Here is a 5,000-nt window from a genome sequence, read left to right as displayed (position 1 = left end):
TACAGGGGAACAGGTATATCCTGGGTTGACAAGGGAATAAAATCAAAATGGTAAATTGAAAATGATACAGACATAGGGAATTACGTAAATGCTGGGTTTAAAAGGATGCCGATAGTAAATGGGAATATATAAGTGTCAGGTTATCTGGGTAACAGAAACTGAAAGGGATTAACAAAGTGCTGAAGGAGCAAAGAGTCAGAAAAAAAAAGGGGATTACATAAGTGCTTTGTTTACAAGGAATTAGGACATAGAAGGGAATAGGTGAGGGAATGGTTGACAAGTACTCAAAAAATTACTGTAATACACTAATGAAACTTAAAGTTTACTTTCTGAAGCCATCTTTTCATGGGGAATGCTTATAAAGGAGATGGAACCATGAGCAAGATTTCTCAACATCCTAATAACTATTCTAAAGAGAGAAGCCTTACAGACGAGACAGGGATACCGAAAGAAGAAAATTATATAAAGTTTAGTTTTTTCGAGGTGACACGCTCTCACATGGTGGTAAAGCAGAGAATCGTCCTATTTGCATCTAATAGAGAGGTGGTCAGAGTGGGGATGAATAGTTTCTGAACCATGTACAGTTGGATACAGGAATTCTTGGCACACTCGCTCAGAGGAAGTACACCATGTTTAGTTACTTTCTGCGCAGTAAGTGTGTGACAGGGAGCACTTCATCGAAGTGGAACGTGCATACACTGCTGCCTACTAAAATATGTATTTATTATCAGTAATAATCCTGTCATTCACCATAATGTGGAATGGTAAAAGGTACAGGCTTGCATTAAGATAAATTCTTGGTAACTTTTGTATTCAAAGTCATTTACAGGAATAAATTTAAATCTTCCTACTTGTTAACCCAATCCTGATGATATTTTTTGTGATATATATATATATATATATATATATATATATATATATATATATATATATATCCCTAAAACTCGTGATTTCAATCAATATAAATATCAACCACAATGGCATTTAATACGGAATTCTATCTTGGGAATATATATCCACTGGAATTCATTTATGGTAATAGCTTCTGGCTGGGCAGAGATTCGAACCCTTGCTATTCAGACGAAAACATGCCTGCAAGGACTTTACCAACTGAGAAGGGGTTCGAATCTCAACTGAGCTCTTAAGATAGCTCAGTGGTAGAGTCCTCGCAGGCATGGTTTCGGCTGAATAGGCGAGGATTCGAATCTCTGCCCGGCCAGAAGCTATTACCATAAATGAATTCCATTTGGTAGAGTCCTCGCAGGCATGGTTTCGGCTAAATAGCAGGGGTTCGAATCTCTCCCCGGCCAGAAGCTATTACCTTAAATGAATTCCAGTGGATATATATTCCCAAGATAGAATTCGGTATTAAATGCCATTGTGGTTGATATTTACACACACACACACACACACACACATATATATATATATATATATATATATATATATATATATATTTATATTTATAAATATATATATATATATATATATATATATATAGGTAGATAGATAGAGAGATAGTTAGATAGATAGGTTTTGTAGAAAGAATCAATTTAAAAATCAAATTATGGATACCTTTTATAAATAAAATGGAACATAGAAAATGGACATGGAAAAGCCCAAATGAAGAAACAAAAATTACGAAATAAATTTTGTTCTCAGTGAAAAAAAGTTAACTTAAAGATATAGCAATGTTAAACAAATTAAAGTTTAGCGACCATAGAACGGTTTGAAGTATAATTTCCATATATCTAAGGAAAGAAAGAAAAAACCCAATTTTAAGAAAGAAAGTAACCACTCTTGTAACTAGAACGGGCACTCGGTACAACGCATAGCTTTGCCAACGCCACTTTTGTCCGCAAGAAATTTGACGATGTTCATGCAAATCGGATAAAAAATGACCATGATATAGCAACAAGATATTTTTAAACTTTTCATTGCCATGACCTTGACTTTAGACCCAATCACTTCCAAAATCTAATCAAATTGTCCATGAACCATGCTCAATCATCCCACCAAATTTTATGAAATTCGGTCGAATAGTTTTTGAATGATCCGAATCACAAACACACAGATATACAAACATAACTTCGTAGGTAATAAGAGGAAAATCTGATAAGTTTAGTTTGGCAATGAAAAATACGTACTCCCAGCTACATGATGAAATGGAAACAAGTAAAGAAGAAACAAATGTTAACTTAACAACATTTTTACTGGAATCAGCACATGAGCTGATGAAGTGAACAAGCTCCAAAATCAAGGAAATCTATCAGAAAACACCAAAATCCTAATAAAAAAAATATTGGAAATGAGGGTAAAATCCAAGAGAGAGGAAATAGAATTAGCAGAACTATCCAAAACAATAAACAAACCAAACTTAAAATCCAAGACGCCCGTAAACATAATGAGACCAAAATTGAAGAAAGTACTAAAAAATGAAGATGCATCAAGTTGAGGAAAAGAATTGGAACAGATATTTGCTTTAAAAGATGAAAATGGAAGCATTATCAATACTAGAAATGGAGTGCTAAAAAATTCAAAAGAATTTCAACACAATTTTAATGCAATAGCAATATAAGAAATAACTTTACCAATAGAAATAATGAAACACCTGCGTTTGTAAAAGCGTAACAGGAAGACAAGTAAAAAAAACATAAAAAGACATGATAAGAGGCAAATAAGCAGGAGAAGATGATTTACCAATTGATTTTATAACAGATGGAGATTTCTTAGTAGTATAACTAGCTGAACTTGAACTTTGCACAAAATGTCTGCAAGAATGCTCTCTACCTACAGCTTGGAGAAACTTTATCATTATACTAATTTACAAACAGGGAGGCACAAAATACCTGGATATTATCACCCAATAAGTTTACTCTCGGTATTATATGAAATTTCTAAAAATATCATATTGAGCCGAATAGAATGACAGCTAGATTTAAATCAACCAAGAATTGTCAGACTTTAAAAGCGGGTTTTCAACAACTGATCATATTCATGTAATTAACCAACACATGGAAAAATTTGTATAGTATGATAAACAACTATGTATGGAATTTTTAGGCTATAAGAAAGCTTTTGATTCTCTCAAAAACTCAGCAGGAATGAAAACCCTTCAAAGACAAGGAATAGATGAATCTTATGTTAGAACACCTGAAGATATTTAAACAGGAAGTACATCTATCCTAAAACTACATAAAGGTAATGAGAAAATCTCAATTGAGAGAGGAGTTAGACAGGGAGACCCCAGCTCTTCTAAATCATTTACAGCCTACCTAGAATAAGTTTTTAATGATTTAGAATGGGGAAATAAAGGAAACAACATTAATGAGGAATACCTATCCAAACTTAGACTTGCAGATGACATAGTTCTATTTAGAGAATCATGGGAGGAATTGTAAAAGATGATAGAAGATTTGAATAGAGGAAGCAGGAATGTAGGACCGAAAGTGAATATGAATAAAACTAAGATAATATTCAATGAAAATGCAGAGACAGAAAATAAGTGCTATGGACGGACCTCTAAATTTTGTTAATGAATATATGTACTTTTAAACTGTATGGATCCTGGTCTGGGCACTAGCAAAATATATTATACGATTATGACTCCCGAAGTCTGGTCATTAAAAGATATACTATACTATGGCTCGTGACTGGGAACCAAACATATAATATTATATACAGTATACTACGACTGTTAAGTTAATCAACCTCTCAAACTCCAAACTCCTTTGTTTGCTTTTCATTAAAACTGTTACATTTTAAAACATTAATACCCGAATTCTGAGACCGTTAAATAACTCCCAGACAGCAATATATAAAACACTAAATATCCAAAGGTCTCTTAAGCGCACTCAAAACCAAACTGGGTAATTACTCTTAAGTATTATTAACACTCATTTAACTCTCAATGTGGTTCTTAACAGGAATCGAGCGGAAACTGGTTTAAACAATGATGATTGGAATAATACACTCTTCACAGAAATAAATGTATTCTATATAAATTACAACACTTTGAAAAGACTTTACATAACAAGATGAAGACACTGGAGAAATATTCAGTCTGAACAAATCTTAGAATAAGACAAAAATGTTACTATCTGAAATTATAAAAGAACTTGACTTGAACTATTATATCTAAATAAACCTTAACCAAGAAAAGAAATGATGCAATGAAAATAATATAAATGCTTAAAATAATTCTGAAATAATACAATTTTCAAGTTTGACTCTTAAGGAATAATAGTTAACCAGATCACTTTACATAAACTTTCCCACCTACAGGGCCGTTTACAAAAAACATTATACATTGCCAACACTCGCCCTAATACACTGAATTAAAAAATCACCTTTTAGTCTTGCGTGACACACGATTTGCTTTGGGGCACAGAGTCACTTAGGAGAGGACACACTAAGTACTGAACACTTTTGACGAATAACACTGGGGTACTTGTGGGAGAGAGAGTGAGAGGGGAAGGCTGCCATTCTAACTCAGTCTCTATGTCTGTCGCTGACTCTAGCCCAACCTTGGGTCACCTTATATTTGAACTTTTGGCTAATTCCAGAAGGTACCAAATTGTTTGGGAGGCGTGGGGGGTTGTGCCAAGCGTCAAAGTTGGAAAATATTACTCTCCCAAATGCTGTACATACACTACGTCAGACAGCTCTCTCAGTCAGCTAGCTCCGCCCACCCCTTGTCCCCGAAATACAAAAAAGATAACCTCCTCTCACCAGGTATTCACGAGCCTTTGAAAACACGTGGTAAAGAACATTCCAAAGCACATGTTCTGAAACTCTCTCTCAAACTTGACGCAATACATCATGAAATATAAGAGAACATTACCTAAGCCCTTGTCCCTATCTCACATGAATCCTACAACCTTCTCAAATGGACAACGTCAGACTTCATAGCAAACATACGTGAAATAAAAAGTAAATTATTTAAAAGAAATATGTAAATCACATGATTTAACTTGAATAAAGAATATAATGAAATTCAC

This window comes from Palaemon carinicauda, chromosome 4 (assembly GCF_036898095.1).
Source record: "Palaemon carinicauda isolate YSFRI2023 chromosome 4, ASM3689809v2, whole genome shotgun sequence".
NCBI classification, from domain to species: Eukaryota; Metazoa; Arthropoda; class Malacostraca; order Decapoda; family Palaemonidae; genus Palaemon; species Palaemon carinicauda.
This window is presented reverse-complemented; position numbering follows the sequence as displayed.